The 26,270-nt window shown below is 40.2% G+C and overlaps 1 long non-coding RNA gene across 2 annotated transcripts in view; it reads right to left on the reverse strand.

Moving 5' to 3' along the window:
* LOC106629149 (uncharacterized) overlaps positions 1-25,609 on the reverse strand; it is a 31,289-nt gene extending 5,680 nt beyond the window's left edge. Inside the window, exons 1-6 of one of the 2 annotated variants that reach the window (XR_015772246.1) lie at positions 25,390-25,609; positions 17,403-17,617; positions 13,493-13,524; positions 12,735-12,838; positions 7,795-7,877; positions 1,601-1,759 (exon numbers count right to left, since the gene is read on the reverse strand). This is a non-coding gene — a long non-coding RNA (uncharacterized LOC106629149). Of the gene's footprint in view, positions 1-1,600; positions 1,760-7,794; positions 7,878-12,734; positions 12,839-13,492; positions 13,525-17,402; positions 17,618-18,809; positions 18,909-25,389 lie in introns of those variants that run through there. The other variant, XR_015772245.1, reaches the window with a different exon arrangement.
* Between the last annotated feature and the right edge of the window lie 661 nt (positions 25,610-26,270).

Here is a 26,270-nt window from a genome sequence, read left to right on the forward strand (position 1 = left end):
GGATAAAGCCAAAGATCTGTTGAGATACAGAACCCATTAGGAATCTCACTGAACCACACATATATCAAACTGAGGAAGGGGATTCACTGAATAGAGCTAGTGAATTAACATGGTGATCTTATTTGTTTTCTCAAGGTATATACATCAGTATTCCTTGCCCTTCCTCCAAACAGATTCTTCTGTCAAATTGTATCTGATGGGAAGGCATGTTAAGATTGCTGAAATACTAGTTTTCAGCCAAAGTTCAAAAAGTCATAGGATCATAGGATGGTTTGGGTTGGAAGGGACCTTAAACATCATCTAGTTCCAACTCCCTGCAATAGGCAGGAACACCTTCCACGAGACCAGGTTGCTCCAAGCCCCATCCAACCTGGCCTTGAACACTCACAGATATGGGGTTTCCACAACTTCTTTGAGCAACCTGTTCCAGTGTCTCACCACCCTCAAGAGTTTCTTCCTAATATCTAATCTAAACCTGTCCTCTTCCAGTTTAAAGCCATTCCCCCTTATCCTGTCACTACATACCCTTGTAAAGAAGTCACTCTCCAGATTTCTTGTAGCCCTCTTTAGGTACTGGAAAGTGCTATAAGGTCTCCCCAAAGCCTTCTGTTCTACTGGCTGAACAACCCCAACTCTCTCAGCCTGTTTTCACAGAGGCTGCCTGCAGACCACAGGTGCTGCAGGTCCATAACATGTCAGACTTGTTTTTTGGAACTTGCCTTACACATGTGGTTATGCACAAGTCCAGCAGGTTCCATGCCTACATATGGTCTCTAAGCTCCATGTGTTTTCCATCCATCTGTATATTCTCCATGTATGATAGCTATCTAAGGAATCCACTTGGCTCAAATATTTGGAGACGTTATGGAAAAACACAAAGCCCTGCCAGTGCCTCTATGTTGACTTCAGGAAACAGGATGAAACTCCACTCAAATGGAGGGACCCAATGAGACTCTTCATGTGTTTTGCAGGAGACTATTAAATTAAAGTTTTGTGGGTTGGTGTTATTTTTGTCCAGTTACAGCATTTTTATTTTAACAAACACCTTTCCAACCAGATTTGCCTTGTCTTTGCTGCCAGGGTTAGCTTTGCAGCTCTATTAATGACAACCGTATAGATGGGAAGGAAAGCATGGGCTTTCTCACAAACAACGTTGATATAAAATACTCTCTAGAGGGATCACCACAGAGAAGCACTGCTTTCATTTTATGCATTCAAAAGAAGATGGGACTGAGTTGGGCATAAACTTTATTTACTTTTCCACCACGATCAGCAAAGCTCATTGTATCAGGTTCATCTCTGATTTCCAGTACATTACCCAGCATGAAAAGGCTGTGCAGCAGGAAATACTTAACTTTGTGTATCTAACTGGAGTCCAAGCACCTCAAATCATGCCAAAATGCCCAGATTGGCACTGCTTACCAGAATGCTGGCACCACCTATTTCCCCACTGTCTTCGCTTTAAGCAGCTCTTAACTCAGAGTGCATGTGCTATAAGGATAACACAAACTTTACATCCAACTCTGAAATTTTCCCTCGTCCAGTGTTTACAGTATGTCTCAAAACTACAATTTGTTCTTATGGTTTAGCAAATACTTACTGGAAATAGTTAGCTACCATTCATTGTCTCTACGTTCCACTTGCTCCCAGTACCCAATATTTTAAGTTCCTCTTTGGATATGAAAGGATTCTTTCATCTGCTCTAAATGAACAAGAGAGCTCTGCTGCTGGATACAGTCTGGGTTACTGGTAGTGGAATCTGCAATATGGAGAAACAACACATATAAAAATAGGCTATCGTACAAGATAGAAAAGCATTTTTAAATCTGACCCAATATTTACACAGGTTTTAGGATGGGACATTATATCTCACAGTGCAACTCCACAGCATGCTGCAAAGAATTACCAGAAAGCAATCTATAAAATGTAGCACAAGGTACTCTGGGTTAGCCTCCCATAGATCCACCAGATTTCTCTTGCTGATAAAAGCCTGATGATCTGAGGATATACTGCTTCTTTAAAAACAGCCAAATGTGAACACATCCTGCCAAAACAGCTATGTGAATAGCACATGCCAGCAGAACTTCTGCCAGTAGAACTTTCTAGTTCAAACATGGCCAGCAGCAGCAGCAGCAGCAGCAGTGTGCACAGCCTCAGGACGCCTCATGAGCACAATGAGCAAGTGTAGGGTTAGACACAGCTGAGATAGGTACGAGCTTCAGTCTGCCTGCTGCAAGTGGGAATTTTCTTTGAAAATTTTGACAAAAGGTCATGTACTTCAGTGACAATCCCTCTGCAAATAAATTCCAGCAGGAGCAAAAGAAATATCACTGCTAATTATCAAAAATATTTTCATTGATTTTGCTGATACTGAACACTCCAGCTGGGAAAAAAAAAAAAAAAAAGGATAAAAAGTAAAGCAGGGCTAAGAAGGTCATGAATCTAGGTCCAGCATTTCCTGAAAGAATGCTATGGCTGCTGAAAATGGAAACATGAGGTAATTTGACATCTCAGACCCACAGAGAAAAGGAATCATGGAGAATGTCATCTCAAGTCTGAAGATCGTCTTCTCCAGGGAAGCTGTGATTTGCAGGAATAGTATGAAGGTAATAAGAAATTAAATATAAAGCTGGATAAATGATACAATTGACTGCTAAGGCAATAATAACTTTAAAACAATTGCTTTAACTACCAAAGTCAAATGCTTAGAAACAGCCAAAGGGATGACTACATCATAAGTACAATTCTTTTACCCCAAATTTTTAGAGCTGTCAAGAGTTATGGACATGTATTTATGACAATCCTTATTCTATTATTTTAAGTAGGTGTTATTAAATTTTTGGTACTTGCAGATATGAAATAGTTTCAGATTTTTGAAGATAACAGTTTGGAAAGTTTAGAACCACTAGGATCTAAAAATTAATTTTCATAGATCTGAATTGTATTTCCTGCAAATGTGAAATTGGAGAATTCAGTTCCTACTGTTGTGATTCCTGACTTTGAGTGGTATTTTACAAAAAGTTCCTCAAGGATACATCTTCAGTCATATTTTTATTCATTACCTTAAAATAGGAAGAAGGAGTTTGTTAATAAAATTTGCTGATGACACGGAAGTGGGAGATATCATTAATAAGGAAAGGCAATATGATACAGGAAGACCTGAATAACCTTGAGAACTAGAGTAATAAAAATGGACTGAAACTTAATAGTGCAAATTGCAAGCTTGTGCCCTTCTGTACTAATACAAATTTATGTCATAAGCTGCAAGGTCATCAGTTCAGAAACAGAAACAGAAATATGTGAGTTATATGGAAGTGCAAGTTAACCACTGGCTTCAAATGTTAAAGGGATGTGGAAAAGGCAAATTTGATCTTTGGATTTACTGGGTGAGATATTTCTAGTAGACATTGCAAGTGTATGTGAGGACAAGGCAGTTTTGGGAGCCCCTCTGTAGCTCAGTGCCATCCAGAGCATCCACATTCAGGAGAGAGAGACTGAGACTGGGGTGAGTGTAGAGAAGGGTGGTGAGACTGATCCAGGGGCAAGCCTATCATGCCATAAAGCTACAGTGGCATAGCTTGTTTATTCTGCCAAAGGGAAGGGTGAGAGACTCTGTTCATATCATCTCTTTAAAGGGGATAAAAAGCAAATAGTACTTTATGTTCAGGAAGAAGTGAGTATTATCTGACCTGGAAAAATCAGAATGCAAATTTTTTAAAAGGTTTAAAACTAGTAGAGAGGTAAGATTCTGAAACAGCCTCCCAGGAAGACTGGAGGAGTCAAAAACCAAACTATATTAATAGTTGGATTAAAGTTCTATTAAAAGTACGATGCTGGAAATAGCTGGAGCTGAAAGCCAGTTGTTTCATTCAGTATTACTGTGAAAAAAATTGAAGTGATTTAGTAGCCATTCATAAAAATACTCTACAAAAGTAAACAGCCTTTGTTTCTAAAAGAGCACTGCATTTGCATGAATTAGATGATTTTTTGACTGGTAAGCTAATTTTTTGTTTTTCTTGGTAATATGAATAACAGTACCACTACCAAAGACAAGATGAATACCCATGGAATTTTGTATTTCTAGCTACAGAACTAAAATGCTATAAAATTTCTCCTTTAGATAACACTGAAGTTCTTAGAGTATTACTTTTCCCAGTACGTTGCTTGCTGTAAGGTCAGTTGCCTTTGTTAAAGAGAAAAGCTCAAGGAAAAGGCAGCATAGCACTGCAAGCCTTGAAAAGAAAACAACTGTTTGTGTGTGTGTCTGTGTTTTCTGTTATGGTTTGTTGTGCAACAGCAATAATCTCCATTGCTTTGTAGTATAGTGACAATAAATGGCTTTTTAGATTGATTACATGCCTCAACTTTGCTTTGGCTATTAATCAATCTCAGCAGCTGTTTATTGCTTTGTACATTACAAAGCAATAAAGATTATCCCTTAAAGAGCTGTTAATGCCTCGTGGAAAAGTTTGGAAACCATTATTTTTAGAAATAGTACTGCTGATATATCATTTTCTGGTTACCATATTTGTTGCTTCTTTGGGTTCCTTTCTGATTGCATCACATTTCTCTCCTAAATTGCTAATCACAGTGCTTTCATTGCTGATAGTGCTTTGTGTGATGGTCCAGATTTGTCCAAAGAGGGCAATGGATTTTGCATACAAGGGTACCATCCCCAGACCACAGCAATATCAATATTGTTCCTGTTCTTCCTCAAAGGTTGGGGGGTTTTCCAGAAAGTAATAGTTTTAAGACTTGACTCACTGGAAAAGTTAACCACTAAAAATCTTACAATATAATTATGAATGAAAAGCTGCCTGTGTGGACACTTCTATTCCATGATAAACTAAGGAAAAGGGCATTCTTTGTTACTTTGGAACACAAACTTTCCTGTGGGGATTGACCCTACATACAAAAATGTGTTTTTACCTGTAGAATTACAGTGGAAGAAAAATCACTTTAATTTCTGGCAGCGTTGCAGCTCAAATATTCGTGGATACTTGAGTGATATTTGCATGACCTTGTGACTGTTGCAGATGTACTCTCTTCATACTTGTCCTAAACCCACCTCAGTTTGCAGCCTTTGCTGACCTGCTCAGCACCACCTCTAAAGAAAGGCTGGCCTGCTCAGTATGTTTGCAGCTGCTGTTTTTCATCACTTCTTGTATTCTACAGCCTACCTCTGAGCACAGAAAGGAAAGACTGGGTGAAAGACTATTTTTCCTTTTGTCCTTGTTCCTATGCCTAGAAAATCACAATTTGTCCCATCTTCTCTGTCTTAGTGCACTGGACATTTATTGCCAATGTTAAACCAGGCTTAAACATTAAGCCAGTGTTAAACATAAAGCTTAGGTTTTGCAGTCTTTTCTGTGATCTCCTGTCAGTGCAGTTTTCAGTAATGGTGTAAAGAAAACCATCCTAGTTTGTGAGAAGTGAGAAGCTGTTAAATTCAGTCATCTACTTTCTCTACTTAAAGTATCAACAAAAGCTCAAAATGTGAGAAAATTTTATAATCACTCTCCTTCAAAATTTGACCTACCTGCTAATTTTTTTAAGAAATACTAAGACCACTAATCAGCCATTGGTTGATGCTGAACTTGGTCCCAATCTCATTGTCATTAATAATAAAAATCCAGGGAATGCCTGGAAATAAGTAGAAATATTATCTCACATGGTAGTAGTGCAACCTAGCACATTGTCCTGGTTTCAGCTGGGATAGAGTTTATTTTCTTCCTAGTAACTGTCACAGTGCAGTAGTTTGGATTTAGGATGAGAATGATGTCGATAACACGGGGACGTTTTCGTTGTTGCTACATGAAGTCAAGGAAGGCCTTTTCTGCTTCTCACACCACCCTACCAGCAGGCAAGCTGGAGGGCACAAGAGGTTGGGAGGAGAGAAAACTGCACAAGGTGACCAAAACTGGCAAAGGGGACATTCTACAGCACATAGTGTCATGCTCAGTATATAAACTAGGGGGAAAGGTGGCTAGGGGCTGCTACTCAGGAACTGTCTGGGCATCAGTCAGGGCATAGAAAGAAATTGCATTGTGCAACATTTGTTTTGCATATTTTTTTTCTTTTTTTCTTTTTCTGTCCTATGAAACCGTCTTTATCTCAGAGAGATTTATATTCTTCTTAGGCAACTCCCTCCACCATCCCACTGAGATGGGGAAGAGTGAGTGAGTGAGTGGCTGTGCAATGTTTAGCTGCCTGCCAGGTTAAACCACAACAAATATGCAAAAGTAAAGAAGAGAAAAGAAAATATATACAAAATGGCAAAATTGGTTTGGTGACAGAAGGCTTATCTGAGGACAGATGCAATAAAAGGGAAACAACACTGAAGAAGAGGAAATAAGCATGAAAGTATGTATGGAATCCTTTCTCTTCCTTTTCCTTTTAATTGACATTTATCCTAAGGAATTTCTAAATCATAAAAATATCCCTGGAGGATATAGTTTCCCATTTTGTTAATAGGTGAATGCAGCCCATTCATCTTATGACTCTTCAGTTTTGTAAAATTAGCTACAGAATTAGATCCTGCAGACTGACACATGCGAGAGGGCAAGACTCACTCATCTAAGAACAGCTATTTTTAGTAGGTGTATCAAGTGGAATGGATAAATAAAGTAGGTAACATGCCATCATGAATTTTCCTGGTGAACCTCATGTACAACATCTAGAGAACTCACTGTAGACAGAGGGTATGTAGTGGAAGATTACTTATCTTTTGAGACATCACCTGTCATCATCCCTATTTCTGAGGAGATGATATAGACTACAGGCAGTGCAATGAATTGCTCTTAAATGATACAAAAATTCCCATTTAGCAAGGCTCAATAGAATCAGAATGGCCAGTTGTGACATGCTATGAAATATTAATGGCCAATGGAGCATAAAAGAAACCCCTGAAAATAGCCCCACTGTAGATTTAGTGGGATTTTTCAGGTATGTTTAAGTCTAACTATGCTGGAGGAAGAGTAATTACAAGTTGCTAAAACCAACACTATAACATGATTTAATTTACTTTAATTTCCACAATATGAATATTTAAAAAGTATATCCCTTATTTTGAAAACTGAGGTTATGCTTCTGATGATAAGCCACGGAAACAGATAATGTGTTTTCATCACATGAGGTAGTGTGGCTGTAGTACTGCTGGCTGCTGCAACATCACTCAGCCTTGTCCATGCAGGATGTACTGAGGAATCAGATTAGGCTATCAACAAAGATCTGCACAGATACGTTTTCTTTTGCTCTTCCCATAGTGGTTATGAATTTCTATTTCCTATACTGCAAAAATCAAGCAGGCATCTTGGCATCAAACAACTGAACCTTGTTTGTACTTCATCACAAGTTTAAAAGTGATCAAGTCCTTCATGTATTAAAAGGATTTGGCACAGATTCAAGCAATAAAAATTTGCCCAAGATGTTTAATCTCTGTCAGGTACAGGAGGTCAGTTGGTAACAAGACTATCATTAAGTGTACTCCAGAGTCATGCTAGAAGAATGACCTTTACAGTTTAGCATATGTTTAAACATAATCAACAGGAGAAAGATAATCACACCCTATGGGGTCTTGCAGCTGCTGCTACCTACCAAAGCTGGGGTAATTTTGAAAGGTAGGCATGTTTGGTAGGATAGATAGATTGTGAGAAGCAGATGAAACTGAAGATGCAAGAAACAGAATTGCTAAGTGGGAGGGGTTTAAAAGCTCCAATATTTGTCTTTAGCTGTCTTCCTTTATCACACAACTTTTTCAGACAGTTATTTTCTACCTTTCAGCTCTCCACTTACTGCTCCTTGATGAAGCCCACGCAGTGGAAAAACACAGGGAGTTTTGTTCAGCAGGCTTCCAAATTCTTCCTAACATTATCCAGCTGTGATGCAAGTAGAACAACATAATATTAATAAATGTAAGAAGCAAATAAGGATCTCTTATTGTACAGCTGCAACCCTAAGGCTGCAAATATGTGACAAAAGATAACTTTCTGCCAAGCTAAAGACAGCCTATTGTGTTTTATGGTAGTGTATTGACCAATAATCCTCTTCCTTTCTCAGGTTTACAGTAATTTTTAGGATTGTTTTCAACAACAATTGTCTCTGGGACAGAACATAATTTTGCTAAGTGTGTTTATACATCTTCTCACATTATTAATACCCAGCTGGCCATGAATGGACACCAGGGTGTTATCAGTGATAGATGAACCAAACAAATTAAGCTGAACCACAGAGAGCTGGTTCAAAGTGAAAAGTACAGATGTATGGTCACTAAAAGAGAATTTTCTAATTCTGTGATTTTTAGAAAACAATTTTTGGAAACTTCTGAAATACTGAGATTTCGTCTGACGTCAAAGGATGTGAAATTAAAGGAATTTATGAAGAACTGCTAAACTTCACTTTTGAAATAGCTGTGTCCTTCCCTTCAAAATATAACCACTGGCTGATCAAAAGGGAATTTTGGAGTCCCAGAGTTTGGTAGAGAAGTTCTCTCTTCATACTTGGCCAGCAATGTCAAGTGCTTATAAGAAAACTAAAAAAAAAAGAAAAATAAGAAAATTAAAAATAAGGTATCTTCACTGTGCAAGGTACCATAATTGTAGCCCATGCTTCTGTCACTAAGTCTGTGGGAAGCCCTTGACAGGATACTCAGAGATGGAACAGGAATGCTTACAGTAACAGACTAGTTAGAGACGTGTGCCAAGAGACTCAGCACCTGCAAAAAGCTGGAGTTGGGGCAAATGTGAAAATTTACCCAGGGAGATCTCACACTCAGTCAAGTTCTTCAGCCTCTTTTCTTTCTACTAGCTCTTTGTAGTAGTTGAAAGCTCAGTAAACTACCTCACATTTTGTTCCAGCATTTCACTATTCAGAACAAACTCTAAACAAAACATTATTTCAGGCCTGACCATTGATAGTTTTCGCACAGCAAACTGTATCACACAGCTCTCCCATACTTCATGTAAAATCTGGGTTCATTTTAAAAATAAAAATAAATGTATTTAATTGATTGGTGAGAGGCAGCAGCCCTGAAGCAGGTCTTGAGGCCCTTGTGCAAGAGCAATTCTGTGCTGCATGGACAGATGGTGGCTTTTTGCAACAACAAATGTCAAGCTATTGGTCAGTAAAATTTCAGCTGACTGAAGTGAGATAACAGCCAGAAAGATCACAGTCTACAGCAGCAGACAGTGAAATATTATCTCAAGTTTTAAACACGTGTGAACATCTCTTTAAATAATTAGTGTTTTGGAAGATTGACTCCTTTTTCTATTGTCTGTCCTCGACTTTTATATCCCTGACTCAAAAGTCGTGAATTCATCCACCAGATCATAACATCAGATCAAAAACTCTTCATGTTTAGTGTGTTTTCTAATGATTTTTTTAAAGTATCATTCTACTTCATAAGACTTTGCAGATTTACATTTTTAAGATTTCTCCATAAGCACAAGTCTAGGGACACATTTTTCTTCAAATGAAAATTGAGATTCTCATGTAAGTCACTTGACCTCTTGAGCTGGTACATTAATAACTATGATAAATAAAGGAGTCAAATCCCTGATAATGGACATAGCCACATCCTCCTAGGCCAGGCACAGTCCCCAACACAGAATTTCAGTAACACTCCCCACTTGACCTTGCACATTGCTCAATGTGCTCAACTCAAGAAACTCCTGCTGAAAAGCCACAAGCAAGTGACAGAACTGGAACCTGGACTCACAATGCTGCTACCATGTTCACAGTAACTTCCCTAATGCATGTTAATGTGAACCACTGAATAATGATCCAAAGTCCAATTTTCAATGCAGCCTATGTTTATTTTTCTTACAGAACTTCTGACTTGCATTTTTCCTCTGTGGAAATTAGAACTCCACACTTATAGACAGGGATTTAATTTGTATCAAAATGCACACTGTTCCACAGTTGTAATTAGGGGTATTTGAAAAGTCATCTAACCTGGAACAATCCCAAACCAAAACTGCAGAGCTGACATGCCTGTCCTTCAGGGTCCTTAGACTACGTCACTTTGTAAGGTAAAGATAAAACAAACATCACCAGACAGGTTTTTTCTTTAAATAGAAGGAGTGAAGATCATTACTTTGTCTCTCAGTGCCATGAATGTTTGTAATTAAAAGCAAAGGAAAGAAAGAACTGGGGAAAATGAAAATAAGTTCTTATCTCAGCAAGAAATAATTTAAAATATTTTTTGTCAAATTATGGGTTGTCATCCCTAGCACACAGGGCAGATGCAATAAACACAAAACCTACTAAGACAGGCAGATAATCACAATAACATTGTGATTATCAGGGATTTTATTTGAGGGGCTTCTTGGGCTCACCTGTGCTACTTAATTACTTTCATAATTGCAGGTATACATGGTAAAATATGTTCTTTTTTTACCTGCTATACAACTTTCAAAGAAATGGTCAGACTGGCCAATCTTAGATCTCCTATTACAGTGTAAACTGAGATGTGGCTAAGGATCTGGAAAGGATGGTGGACACAGCTGGATACTTTCTGATAATAGAGATAATTGTGTCCCTAGATTATTCTCATGTAACAGCATAAAGTTACAAACTTTACAGTGGTACTTGTATTGCTGTTTATCAGAAGGAGGGGATGAAGGCGTACAACCACGGCATAGTATGTGCCGAAATTTTGCTCCACATTTAGGAAGGAAAGCAATATTGCAATTTCTGGCTTGCTGTTATCTGAGAAAGTATTGATGTGAGCAATAATATGGAAAGCCTTGTATAAAGGAGACTTCACATGTAATTTAAAAAGACTGCCTGTTTTTTCAAAAGTTCTGGGTTTTTAAAATTACCACTGGACAGTATAATGAAAATTGGGGTTTTTATTGTATCCTATACCTTTTTTTTTCTTTTCTTTTTTTCCCTGTATTTGAGGTATAGAAGTCTTCTGCAAACACTTTTTTATTAAAATTTCTCATGATTTCACCTGCAATTGAACAGTCTAAGGGTTATTGTTAAAGGGGCATACTTAAAACTGGATGGTGACCAATCATCAGCAGTGTTCTACCAGGTTCAATTATAGGGCCAGTTCTGTTGAATGTGTTTATAATATGATAAATATTTTCTTACCCCAAGATGTTGCTGCCCCAAAGTTGACAAGCCAATTTAGTATTTTCAAATACTGTATAGTTTCATAGATACAACATCTCCCATAATCCAGATTTGTTATTTCTGCATTTTTCTGCAGCTCACCAGGTTCTTTTTCACCAGTTGGCCAGGTCTTTGAAATTCTATAAAATTTTACAGTATCTGAAAAGGCTGAATCTGCTGTTCACTTTAGGACAGCAACATCTGTTGGCTCTGTGGAACAGTTTCTATACTAGTACATTACTCATAGATGGCATTTAGTTTGGGTTCTGGCTTGCCACTATTCATTTTGTTAAACTCTTAGACTGATACCTGTCACAATTTTGGCTCAGACCCCAGCACTAGTCAGGAAGGATTCCCACTGGGCACCTTGGCAAGTTCTTACTGTAAGAAGCACAATATGCAGCCATGCAACACAGTTACAGGGACATCCATGGGCAGAGATTACCTAGCTAATCACCCAGTGCAATTTTTTTGTTGAGTTTTACTTCCTTTTAGCCCAAAATCCTTGGGGTTAAATTATGGTTTTACCAAGCTGAAAAACTTGTCAGGGATTTTGGGGAGACCAGGATTCAGCTGAAGGACCTGGAGACGTTTCAACCCATGATTGCAACATACTTCCCTTCCATGTTTCCCTTGTCTTCATCGCAGACACAACAAAAAATGTTCCTTCCATTCCTCTAACCTTTCTGCATTTCAAAGGAAGTTCTGATATTTTTTCATTTCCTACCCCCAGAGGAATATGGCCTGCTGAGCAATAATTCCATTTTGGTAGCTCATCCTAGCAATTTCCAGTAGCAGCATTTCTTGTGTAGTCATATTTATACCGAAGTAAAGAATTATCTAAATGCACCATATTTTAAATAATTTCAATTATGATGCTGTCACTTTTAGTAATGGATGGAAGCACAGGAAAACAATAGTTCATCAGTGTACCAATGTAAAAAATTAGTTGTGATAGCGTGAAAAATTGAGCATTTTTCCCTATGATTTAAGACGTTGGAGACAAGGTTTTTTCATATAAAAAGTAAAATTTCAGCCATTAATCAGTAAAACCAGCTTTCAGACATGTGCTCTATACTTTCATCAATACGCTTTTTTAGATTGGTTGAGTCTCTTTCTGTTTTGTAATTAACTTATCAAGGAGTAATGGTCTAATTTAAAAAATCCAACTGGATGACAGAAATACTATTTGTTCTAAATTGAAAATATTTCAGCATCTGCCAAGATAGATTTCTTTAAATTACGCTTTAAAAACATTGATTTCTAATACTGTATTTCCTTTTCTCAATAAAATAGAAATATGTGCTCAGAGGAAGCTGTTTTTAAGGAGGCATTGCTGAGAAACAAAGATATTCCAGTAATATTAATCCCTCTATGATGAGCTGCCAAAAATACAGTCTCCATTTAATGCTCCAAGTTTGGTGGATAGTCATTTTTTTAGTATGCACCAGACTGAATATCTGAAATTAAATGTTTAGATTAAACGTTTAGCAATATTTGTATAATTGAAGAAGCCCCCAGTTCTATAGTTTGACAAAACTAGGATGTAGTAACTTTACAAAGATTAATTCTCCCCCAAATTAGTGCCTGATAAAAACAAATGGCATGGTGTTTACCAGGAGAAAGTGCTCTGGTCTCATATATAGGTTTTGTTGCATCCATGCCATAAGACCATTTCCACTTGAATGATGCAGGATAACATCCTCTGGATATTTCATAGCTGTTAATCAAGGCAATATGGAGTTAGATGTAATATCTAAAATATTGTCTACCTGTGCTAACCTCACATTATGTGGCTGATATTAGAAGCCTCATGAAAGTAACCTACTGTGTTTGGAAAGTAGAAGTTAAAATGTACTTGGACAGACCAGAGGTCTTTGTAGCTCAGTTCCCTCTTCCCCACAGTGGCCAATTGTGGGTGCTTATGAAAAGCTCATTAGACATACAAATCTGTTCTTTCCAGGGCATATCCTCTACCTCCAAATAATTGTAAGATGGAGATTTCTTTCTAGACCACTGCATAATAGTCTTCAATAGGTTTGAAGAGTCCATCTCCAAGATGGCTCTGATTCCTTTTTTAACCCATTCTCATTTCTATTACCATAACAACAAGTGTATTTGACATTCAATTCTATTTTATGGAAAAAAATTACTTCCTTGTGTTTCGAACCTGCCAAATGACAATTTCATAGACTCCCATTAAATTCTGTTATTGTGAGACGTTATATGTGATTGCTCTCTATCTGCTCTAATACCATTCACCATTTCATAGATTTCCTTCATAGTATCACCTCAATTACCCTTTCTCCAAATAGAAACATCTTGGTCTGTTTACTTTTCATTTACTATCTCCTCAGATGGAAATGTTCCATACCTTTGATCATTCCTCTTGATCTTCCTTGTAACCTAGAAAAATATGAGATAGAGAAAAGTAAAATGCTTTAACAATGTTTTCCACTTAATTTCAGTTTCTTTCCTTGTGGTTTACCTTTGAACTGTGACGATTTTAATCAAATTGGTCAAAATTATTCTATAACCTCTTTCTTGAATGTTAGTGGTGTTTAGAAACCATTAGTCTGTATTGAAAAGTTAAGATTTGCTTATGTTTACCTTATTTTGTTAGCTCTTTCCTCATTCAGCAATTTGTGGTGTCCTCCTGCAACACCTCATAGCTGGCTTTTGATTTTAGTATTAGTATTGTTAGTAAACCTCATCACCATATTGTATTCTTCATCTTTTCACTGGGTAATGAAAGGCTACTAACAGTGAAATTGCAACAAATCTTTCTTGTGAAAAGACTTGTATTTTTATCCATTGCTGCACAGCTTTTAAACATTTACTAACCAACAGACATTTTTTTATGAGCTTTTACTGAGGGACCTGGTCAAAAGTATTTTGAAAGCCTAACTGGATCACCTCTCAGCTCCTTGTTTACTTTCATACACTCAGCATAAAGGACTCCAAAAAGTACAACTTCCCTGTGATGAAGCCACACTGGCTCTTCATATTCTATCCACCTGCTGTACACACTAGTTCTCATTTTAGTTACAGTTTTAGTTTATTTTCTTGGTACAGAAATCAGACATACTGGCTTATGCTAGCCAAAAATATTCCAAACCCTCCACCTTCAATTCCTGCACCCAATTCAAATGGTGCACCACAAAAAGCAATAGAGCAGTTTCATATTTTAACCATGCTGGAACTGTGGAATAGATACTGTCAAGACCTGGCAATTTCTAAATTAATTTTTATCAGTCTGTTCTATTGCCTTTTCTAATGTGAGTCTTTACCAACTTAAGTCATCTGCATTGCTGCTAAAGACACGGATGACCTTATGTCCTGCCCCTGCCCCTTGTTGCATGTTGGTGCTGACTCTCACAGGGCTGTGTAGGGGGCAAGGGACCTGCCTAAGTGGAAAACAGACTCCCCTCTCCAAAATCAGATGGCTTTGCCAAATAGGGTGGCTGATCAGTTTGTATGTAATTGTAGGACCACTTTTGCTGCTGGCAGGTGTGGAGCACAGAGGAAGGATATGGCAAAACAAACTGAGAGCAATGTAGGCTAATTGTGAAACTGCATGCTGATACTTCAGCTTGAGGCACTTTGCTGTCATTATCATTCTACTCATTTATGTGCATGAGGGATTTCCACAGAAACCCATGCCAGCACACAATTTAATGGTACTGTTGAAAAAGGAGGTGGAGTGATGGTGTCCGAGAGCGTAGGAAGACTCTCTGACCAGAAACAACATTCAGAGAATGGCTCCTTTGCCATCCTGGGTACAAACAAGAGTAGGACTTGGTCAGCTGTAAATATTTAACTTTTTTATCCTGCCCTGTTAGTCCCACAGTACATCGAGACATCTGTATTATGATTTTTGTCTGTAGTACAGGAAGAATAGTGTTCCTGAGTTGGGGAAACAAAGGAGAAACATTGTTCAAATTACACATTCCCAACAGGTCTAGGGATGAAAGTCCCACAATCTGCTTTCTCAATTTTGCTGATGCTCTTTCATCTTCAAAAAGCATTGTTAAATTTCTTGAATCGTGAAAATACATTCAAGTTATGATTAAAAAACATCTTGCATTTTTTGGGAGGGGGAGGGCATACTTGGACTTTTGTGATGGTACAGACAGATGGTGTCCTTTAAGAATCTGGTGAGATTATACAGCTTAGAAAATCTATTACTTTAAGTATCTAAAAGAATACATGGTTGCTGAGGTTTTGAAACTGCACTGTCCTAATATCACTGCATTTCCACAGGGAAGGTTGGTCCAGTTTATGGTCTTGTGGTGAGGGTCCAGATAAACACTAAAAGTGTTTAATATTGGCTTTACAAACAAGGTAAAAAAAAGAACTTCATGGCAATTTGAGTGATAGAGAAACCATTTTATGGATAGAATCCTGAATTGCTGACATTTTGTATTTTCAGGAATATTCCAGTAAAATATCCTAAAATATTCCCCTAAAACACATGGTATTTTTGAATGAATACATGATTAAAATTTTTTTTACAAAAATGTATATTTCTGTAACACCTAGGAATTCCAGTCATGAATGATAAGCCACTTGTAATAGACATCTCTCTAAGTACAGAGCAATATGACAAGGTTCTCAGTCACAAAGATTTTGCAATTTAATTATTAGGAAAAGGAGAGGTAGATGCAGAGGTAGAAAGAGATGGTATTTATGAAGTAGCTACTATGATGAGTGCAAATCCTGGAATGCCTGCAACTAAACTCCAGCCATGATAGGCCTATCATGACAGATACCTTTGGAGAATGACTGGGAGGATAATATTTAAAATGTCCTACATTACCTGTTTGTAAAGAAGTATTCAGACTTCAAGACTAGTGAGAAAAAAAGCATTTTGAAGAGTGAGTTGAAACTCAAATAGACAAGCCACTATGGAAGCATTCTGAGCAAAGATAGGAACCAGCTTCCTTGAAAACCAGGAAAGAGAACAAAGAGCTTCTCCAACCACTGAAATTCATCTTTCATTAATAAAGCTGTAAGTCCAGGTAACTTTCTATTGTTCAAGAACACTATTTTCAGGATAACTTAGTGGGAAAATCATTCAGTTTTACACTATGCATGGTTACAAGAAGACCAAAGGCAATGAAGGTGAATGAAGATGTGATTAGTCATTTAAGTCAGGGTAATTAGCAGGAAACACATACTGCTGTGGTTTGTTTATGCTAGGAGACAGCGGACATTATCCATGAGGTAGATACATAAACTGGCCAAGATTTTAGTTTGGCTAAGAAACAGATTTGGAATGAAGAGGGAAGTGTTTTATTCCATCCCTGCACATTCGGTTAGCAAGTGATTGTTGCACGTTTAAACTAGATGCAAAGCTATATAAATGTAACCTCTGCTTACACACAAAGGTGTAGAGACAGAAGAGGCTAGAGTGTCCATCAGGGCTCTTTCCACTGAGCTATGATCCTGACATATCCAATAGCCACTGCTGTCTGATCACCACTGCACTGGAAAACAGACTTCAAAGGCAAAGGGCAGGAACTGGGAAGGAGCTTGCAGAGAGTGTGCAGAAACCTACCATTAATTGATCCTGGTTTAGAAACCTACAAGACAGTCTTGAACTGACTCAAGAGACTTCGGCATCCTGTGGTTTAGGTCAGGATGGGCTGAATTGCACATTAATTATTGTGCAATAATTGGATATGTGGGAAGGAGTGTGACTATTCATTACCTCTATGAAAGAGTGATTAATAATGCAAAGGACACTACAAAGTTACAGAAGAATGGCTATCTCTACCTCCCCTCTCCTTGCTGACAGGAACAGTGATTGTCAATAGATGAGAGGAGCAGCATTTATTGTGCTGGTTCCAGCTACACAGGCTTGGTCCCTGATACTCCTGAGGGTAGGGCTCTGTTATTGCCCTTCAGGTTGAGGTAGATGAGTATCATGAGGCGGAGAGCACCATCCAGGTTGGCTGAGTTTTACTGGTTGGTGGTTCATTCTAAAGTGTTGCTTGATGAGGGGTACATTGAGTCACTGGGCAAGTACTCTTGTATCAGGTTAGTTCAGCTACTTCTACCAGTCAAGTTTTCTTAATAGGACTTGCCTGTTCATGCTTTACTAACAAAAGTTAATCCCTGACAACTACATAGCAACATAAGGAAGATTGAATGGTGAGCCTCTGACATCAGTTCTACTACTTGAGAGTGGAGAGCAGCCCAGCAGGGGCAGCTGAAGACTGTAAGGGACTGTGCCTCGGGATACAGAACCTGCTGTTCTGGCCTAAATAATCCCCACTCACCTTCTGCCTCCTCTTTGCTCCATAATGGTAGCCACACCAGCATCCTCTTCTTTTCAGCAGAGAATAATTAGTGGCTACAACAAAGCCACAAGGTACAAAAAGCTTTTTCTAGGTACAATTGACTTGATAGAGGAAGACAGCTATAAGGTGGGAAGTAGACAATTGTGGGCTTCAGAAAAAAAGCTCGAATCTCCCAAGAGCATGAGGAGTCACCCCTGAGGAGGAAAATATGAAAACACATTGAGAGAAGGGAAAGAAACCGAGCAAAGCCTCCCCTTCACTGCAGATCTACCACAGATCCATGACATCCTGCTGGCTTCTCACAGATTTCCTCCCTATCCCCACAGGTATCTCCCAGGTGTCTCACAAATACCTTCTGAGATTTCCCTTACCATTCCCAGGAACCTGCTTCACTGCCACAAAAGCTGAAAAATGGCAACTGCTGCCAAGGAGATTTAAGCTACAAATTCCTAACAGCACTGGAGCCTGGAGGCTTGCTCCAGGCAAGTAGGCCTGAAGAGTTTTAACCCAAGCTAACTCCAAAACAAGAATCACTGTTGTTTGACAGCTGTAGCTGTTTGAACCATGGAACCAGGTGCACTATGACTCTTCTTTACTACACTTCCTCCTCACTTGCCAGGCACATACCAGATTATGAGGGACCTCAGGCATGAGCATCTGCAGATCCAGCAGATGAATTGCCTTTATTGCTTTTCTCCACATTGCAGTACAGCTTGCACATTACTTGTATTCTAGAACTACCACAGATAAAATAATTAGACAAGCAGGTCCGCCATGCTAAGCAAAGAGCACTCTTCAGATTCCCACAGGTCCAAGCAGCGCTAGGTAACATCCTAAACTATACCATAATGGTACGTAATCGTATCCCTCTGTTCATTCTTTGCACTCCATGCTTGTTCACTTTGGCTTCTCTCCATTGCCCTCTGCACTTCTCCTCCCCTGTGAATCCTCCTGCATCTTCTAGCAGTTGCTGGGTCCATTCCAATGCCATATGCCATTCAGGCTCCCTTCTCCAGAGTCCTTCAAATAATCTCAAAAAGGCCATGAAGCAGCATCACGTAGTCATAACAAGCAGAAAATAGAGGTTAAGATGCTACCAAGTGTTCCACACTGGGGTTTTTTTTGGCAATCACACAAATCCAGAGACTCTGCCACAGCTCAGACTTTTCAACATTTGAATTCTGCCCAATCAATAGCATGTGACACAAGTTTATACAGTACTTCAGCTAGATGAAGTATCTCACAGTATTGTCCAGCAACTTCTGGACTTCTCCACATACCCAACCAGCTTGTTTTGCTGTGCTGATTATTCCCACCCACACCTATAACCTGGTTATCCTTCTCCAGCATCTTATCATAGCTGATTTACTGATAAATTAAATTTACCTAAATTCATTTGAAGAGTAACATGCAGCCTCAGCTCCCTGCAGCAGATCACAACTTCTTCGCTTTTATTTTTTAAGGATGCCATATAGAGTTGCATCCCTTTCTTTGAGCAGCAGCTCACTTGCAACTTGTTTAACAGTCATTGTTTTTCTTGCCCTGGAAAAAGTCATATAAGATTCAGGCAAATGATTAAGTGGAAACAGGGTTTTTTTCTGTCTCCTGCAGCCTAGACTGTCACATTCTTTAATGACATCTTTATAAATGCTGTGTGCTTTGGTGCTGTATGCTGTATGATCAGATATTGAATGCAACTCACAAAAGCAAGATACCAAAGCATTTGTGATACCAGTTTGCCCATAATGACCTGTTTTCTCTTTGTTTTCCTTTTTTGATGTGGGTATTTGGATAACTTCGAAATTAAAATTATATCATGCTCTGAGTGATCATTCTTATCAGGCAGAATGAAAAGGGTACTTCTTTTCCTTTCTACTACTGCATGCTTTGCTGTCCCCTGAGCACATCTCATTTAATTTATCTGTTATAAATCCTGGTATGTGTATTCATTGTGGTCAAGGGATTGTTTGTACAAATGAGTTATGATTCCTGTGGAAAAACAAAACCAAAACAAGACACCAATCAAACACATGGACACAGCTCCTAGATAAGTAATGCTGGATTCACTCCAGGGGCTTCTGCTCTGTGTTGGGACAAGTTAACCCAGTAGCTTCTCAGTGCTCTGTATTTCTCAGGACAAGAAGCTGTAAATGCTTTCTTGCCAATGTTGCCTTGTAAGTGGTTGATGATTTCATTTTGGTCCTTAAATTTGATATGCACTTCTCCCGCATGCTGAATTGAATGAATTGAAAAGTACTGTGTGCTTTAAAACTCCTAACAGAATAGCTATTTGAAGGATGCAAGAGAAGTTTGTACCAGAGAATAGATATATATTTTTTATCTTAGAAATTAAAGACCCATGGAAAAATAGCACTAGAGATATTCTTCTCGATCTACTCAACAGTCAGACCCAATTTCAGTTCTTGTGTTAAAATTATCCCTTTCCTTACTACAAACCTCAAATTCCACAGAAACTAGAGGAGAATGGCATTTTAAGTGGTCATAGAAAGGAAAACAGCCCTGTGCAAGCATGGTAGAGACTATAAATCAACTCTGAATACCATGGAAGAGGATGTGTCATGATTCCACTCATGCCACTAAGGTGAAATCTGTCATCTAATAAGTGGGAATTGTTGTCTGACAGTGCTGAAAGTCTAATTTCCTCACCAAATCCTCTATCCTCTAAATATATGGCCATTAGGAAAGAGGTGGACAATAACCATCTCCGCTGTTTTGCATTCTTGACTGGAAATAGCTCTGTGCTGAGCTCAGTAATCTTCCATGTATTCTAAAAATGCAGCTGCCTTCATGAAGACATTCCACATAGGATTAAAACAGTGTCACAAAAATGGTAGGTGTCTGCATATGCTCAGATGATGAAGAGGTGATGAGTAGTTTACATGGCTTTGCTTTTTTGGAACACGGTGCTCAACCCCCAATTACATCATCCTCTAGTACCAATACATACATATGCATACCTATAGGATCTAAGATTTATTGCAGATATATTTAGGCAAGAATTTTTATTAAATGTCACACTGGTATTTACTGTAAGAGTCATCTCTGGACTTAAACTTTATGCTAGCGATTGAATAATCTGTTTTTCAGGATTGTGAAGAGAAGAAAGACCACAGTGAAATGTGACAGCTAACTTTTGAAAACAAAAATAATCCACATACTGGGAAAATCAGCTGCCAAGCTTCCCCCTTCATTATAAGGGATTGTAAAAGGACATTTCTGTCAAGTTCCATACCCTTTATGGAAAATTATGCAGAGATTAATACTGCCCACTGACATGCTATCACATCACATTATACTTCATCCCAAACCTAAAAGCAGTTGCTCAAACAAACCAATACTTAAAACCAGACTCTATTATACACATATAGGTAAGTTTTATGAAATAATAAAGTAAAATTTTTCACTTCTTCAGGAACATTGTGTCTAGGAAATACTACACAAAATTCCTCCTTATGCTATTGTGAACACATTCTTACAGCCTTCTTTGGTGTCCCATGCCTTTTGATAAGTGGCGCCAACCTGCTAACAAAGAAAGTATCAAGATCGTAGTTGTTCATCTTTATCACAATAGGAAAGCTACAGTTCAACACCATTTTGGAAATGCTGATCAATAACATTAAAACAATCCTCTAAATCTCAGGGATGGTAAATAACCCCTACAGTCTTGATAAACAGATTGGTCAGTTATATTCTGCTCCCTGCTTTTCAGCACACAGGAGTTCACCATACTTGAATTGCAAATGAGCAGCATAAATGTTAAAAATGTTTCTGCCTGTTATTTTCATTGGCATCAGTCACGGCAGTGTTTTGGAGATGGAAGAGATTGTGCAAGCTGCAGCAGGGCTGCAAGGAAACACGCATTTCCCCAGTCTGACTGCCAGAATGGAGAATTAGTTTTATTCAAGCACTTCCCTGCAATCCTGCAATCCTCATTGGCGTGACTAGGAACCTGATCCTCAACAGATCACCGAGTACCACTGCAAACATCCCCTTTACACTCTAAGATGGTCATCAGCATCCTGTGTGTTCCAGCAAGCTGGAAGAGACTTTCCACAGGATGGTTGTTGCAAGCACTAACCAGGCAACACTGTGGAAGAAACTGATGCGGGCAAAATACGTGACTGAGCCCCAGCACGTGCAGAGACAGCACGCACAGGTGACCATTTTCTGTATAACACAGCTTATAAACCAAACTGGAACAGCCACCGAAGCAGTGGCTGTGAAATTAAGCAGAGGTCTGCTTAGAGAATTGAGCTATTAGTGCGACACCAGGGGAGGAGACTGGGAAGTTAGTTTATATTCTTAGAGAACTTTTGTGTGTTGTAGGCACATTTGGTTAATCAACATTTGTCTGTATTCTGTAATCTAGAGCAATTTCTTCAGGCTGAGGAATCCACATCTGCAACTTGCGGCAGAGTCCCGCAGACTGCCTGGAGGGCTTTTAGGTCCAACACACAGGAGGATTGAAGCATTTTTTTTCCTTCAGGAATGGTGCTGCCCATTGAGTGCTAGGGATATATAAAACTGCCTCAGAATTCAAAGTTTGTCTTGAAGACTGGATGAAACAACTTTCTTGGAAAACAGATGTGACAGTTACCACTCTGTCACACCAAGGCCTGCTGTTATAGCCTAACTGCACTGAGATGTACAGAAATGCCCACAGCAGAGCCTGGGCTACACTTCTGATACAACCTTCTGTGCAAAAAGCCTCAGGAACACAGATCTGATCCTCAAAATTACTTAAAAGGTGATCTTCTCCTTCATTCCATTAAATTAATCATTTGTAATGCCATTTCTGAGAGGAAAAGGTTAAACCTGAAGAGCTTTTTATGCTGAATTCTTCCTTTTAAACACAATTCGTGTCCATTGGCACCCAAGACTAATTCATGCAACAGCAATGATTTTTATTTTTTTTTTCCTGCTTAAGGAAAATTTACACTAAAATGTGGAATAAGGCTATGTAAAAGGTAAAATAAACAAGCCATCCTAGCCAATGTCTGCCAAAAAAATAAGATCCAGCACTGGAATTCTGTGTACTGCTGAGCCTCTCAGTCTCTGTTTTTCACATTTACAGCTTGTGCAGATTTTTTTTTTTTGTAAACTCAAATGTCTGCTAGGACTGGGAATAGAAGAAATGGTATGGTTAAACCTTTCTTTTGTCCAGCCCCATTCCTTTAGTAATTGAATGTAGAAGAAATAAACTAAGAAGTCTCTCTCTTCCAGCAGTCAGAGTACTACAAAATAAATTGCAGTTAATCTATAGCAACAGAACTGTCCATTTCTTCCAGGCAGATGAAATATAAAATATGCAGTAATGCTCAGAGCACTTGCTAATTATTTAACAGAGGGATTTTCCACACAAAACACTTTTAAAAATTGAAAAGCTTCTCTAGTCCTGACCAGAACATTTAAAATAAGATTTTTATCAGTAATGTTTTAAGCAGAGGACTGCAGTGACCCCATCTTGTAGCCTGAATTTAACTGAATCCTATACCGTGCTATAGATCCTTCTGCAAAATGTGCTCTTAACAGGAAAAATGACAGTATTATGTATCACTAGTCTGGAGCAGGAATGATTTCTAAAGATTGTCCAGGAAGAAACAGTGTCAAGACTGGGAAAGGATTTCCAGATGAGTTCTACCTCCAGTTACTCATATGCCTCCCAGTTTCTCTGTGTCTGTTTACCCCACTCTAACAGTGATCTTTGTACACCCTTCAAAATTCTGAAGCTGAAGTACTGCAACACACTATAAGGTATGGTGACTATACATTTACAGAGCTATTTCATTGCTCATCATTCAGTGTCCCTTTTCTTAAGCATGCTAAAATTTGGAAGTTAGGGTTTTTTCCCCCATTTCAGTGGGCCTGCACCCAGCTGTCCCTACCTTTCTCTATAGAGCTGGTGTCATCACATCATCATCCATCTTCCCCTGCAGTGTGTGCTACTTTCCCAGGGCTGCAAATTTGACCTGCCATTAATTTTGTTAATTCACCATGCCTATGTAGGAAGAAAAAAAAATAAAACCATGAGGAAATGTTGACATAAATATTGGCCTTTTTTTCTCCAGACCTTTCTTAACCAGATGTGTGGAACTGAGTGTGGAAGAGTCAGGGAGTGGAGTCTCTCAGGGTCACAAAAAGAGAACTAGACTGTCCTAAGCCAAGGAAAGCAGAGCACTGAAAAAGATGTATGAGGAGGTTATCAAGTTTCATCCCTAAAGATATTTGCATAATTTGGGTATTTACCAGGAAAGAGATGGGGAGATTGGATCCTGCTTTATGGTAGTAAAATCATAGGAAAGATGAGATGAACTCTTCACATTCCTTTCCACCCCAGTAAGTTTATGATTTGTCTTCCACTTACATATATTAACCTCTTCCCCTCCACCCCCCTGCCAACAGATTTAAGGTTTATACTGCTCCAGGGTGAGGGCTCTGTCCATTCCAGCAGTTCTTGTCCCCAAAATTCCCACATTCCTTTCACAAAATGAGCCACATTCCATCTTGCTGAGTGGGGTGAATGCTTCCTCCTTCCCTTTTGAATTTTTTTTTACCTCAAATGCAACAGCCCACACTAGAGAAAAATTTCTTCTCAAGTCAGATTTGATCACTAGTTCTAAGCATTTGAGCAAGATGCATGTGTCAGGAGCAGGGCCACCATGAATACCTTTGCCCAGCTTTTAATCTCTTGCTAATGCTGAATTGATATTTTAGAGGAAGGTAACTTCCCCAAGTCATCCTGGAAGTAACAGAGCTGGGAACCAGGGGGAAAAAGTACAGTCAAAACAACAAAAAGTATTATTCCTGAGCCTTGTTGGTAGCTCACAGAAAATCTGGCATATGGTGGCATTGGTGGACACACCAATACATTACCTAACACACTGGGTGCAGCAAGTTCATCTTTATTCCAAGCAACTTCCAAATCAGGAAAACAAGGAAATGCCAATGGGACTGAAAAGGCACATGGACTCAGTTCCTGAAGGGGGCTCTCATATTCTTCCATCTCTCAGTGGAAGAATGTCCTTAAAAGAATATCAGATTCATCCTGAGGACCTCAAGTTATGACATGCCATCCCTAAACTCACAGAAGCCACCCCCATGATCAGCCTTCTTCTGTTGTCCCCTACCTCTGCTGCCATACCCTGCCACAGCAAAGAAACCAACATGCTTTCACTGACAGCCCCCTTCCTCCTGGCTTTTGGTCCTAATTTCCTCAGGACAAGTCTTCTTTGGCATTGACAATATTCAGCTCAGTGACCTCCCCTGTGTTCATCTTAACCATACCACAGAATTGCTCTTGAGGAACCACTTCCACATATCACCTCACTGTAAGTCCTTCTGCAGCCAGTTAGCTGAACACATTTTTTTGGGCAACCAAAATGCCTGTAGTTACATGGGCCAAAAAACTATGGTCACAGCACATACCTATTTGCAAACAGAAAATCTTGCAGTTGTGTTCCCATCACCACACCTTTGTGTGAAGTAAGATGACTTGCATTTTGGTCACAGCATGGCTAAGTTTGAATCACAATTGTAGTAGCAGTGATTCCACCATGTTCCTTGGCAGTCCAGTCCAGTGTCTAATCACCATTTCGGTGAAGAAATTCATCATGTTGTCTGAATCTCCCCTGGCCCAGCTTGAGGCTCTGTCCTCTTGTCTTGCCACTGGCTGCCTGGGAGAGAAGGCCGACCCCACCTGCCTACACCCTCCTTTTAGGTGGCTGTAGAGAGCAGTAAGGCCTCCCCGAGCCTCTTTTTCTCCAGGCTAAACACCCCCAGCTCCCTCAGTTTCTCCTCACAGGACTCGTGCTCCAGACCCTTCACCAGCTTCATTACCCTTCTCTGGACTCACTCCAGCCCCTCAATGTCCTTCTTGTAGTGAGGGGCTCAGCGGCACCGAGGCCACAGGGAGGCACTGGGTGCAAATAAATCACAGTGAGGGTACCTCTTCCCGGGAGCAGTTGGCAGAAGTGTTTTTAACGCGGAGAGCTGCCCTTCTGCTTTCTCCGCGGGCGACGGCTCAGCGCAACACTCAGGCAACCAGAGAGGGCAGCCAGCACCCCGGGATTAACCCGCACCCTCCAGGAGCGGCACCGGGGAAGCCGGCGGGGAGGGGAGCGGGACGCTGTCGGGTCCCGCGAGGCGGGGCGGGCCGTGCAGGTGCGGCGGGCCCCTCCCTCCCGCTCCGCTCCCCGCCGAGGGGGCGGCGGCCCTGCTGCTCCTAAACGCGGCCTGACAGGCGCGGCCGCCCCGCCGCTCCCCCCGCACCGCCCGCGCTGACATCACCGGCCAGGATTTAAATAGCTCCGCAGCCGCTGCCTCCCGGATACAGCGCTCCCCATTGGCCGCCGCCGCAGCCAATGGCCGCGCCGCGCCGCTGCGCTCCGCCAATGGCGGGGCCGCGGCCGGCGCGCGCCTCCCCTGTCGCTAAGGGAGGGAAATACAGCGCGCGCGGCGGGCTGTCAGGTGTGCCGGGATGCGCCGGGAACGGGGAGCAGCCGGGGGGCTCCGGGTTGGGTGGGTGGGTTCTCCTGCCCTCGCCCCCCCTTGTTTTTCATCCCTGCTAGGCGAGCTCCCATAGCCAGCCGCGTTTCTCGGCGCGGGAAGGGAAGGGAACAGTGTGGAAAGTGACTGTTCTCCGCTTTGTTTTAAGCGCTCCGGCGGCCGCATCTCCCGAGCGGTGAAATGCAGGACGAGCGGCCCCGCCGTGCTGTTTCCTCCTCGGGGAGAGCTCGAAATGAGAGAGAAAGAGAGAGAGAGAGAGAGCGAGAGCGAGAGAGCGATCGGTGGTGACTCGGGGGCTGGCCGGGCTCCTGCTGGGGCTCG

Source organism: Pseudopodoces humilis, chromosome 3 (assembly GCF_049639895.1).
Source record: "Pseudopodoces humilis isolate 2021_Gansu_Grassland_sample_001 chromosome 3, ASM4963989v1, whole genome shotgun sequence".
NCBI classification, from domain to species: domain Eukaryota; kingdom Metazoa; phylum Chordata; class Aves; order Passeriformes; family Paridae; genus Pseudopodoces; species Pseudopodoces humilis.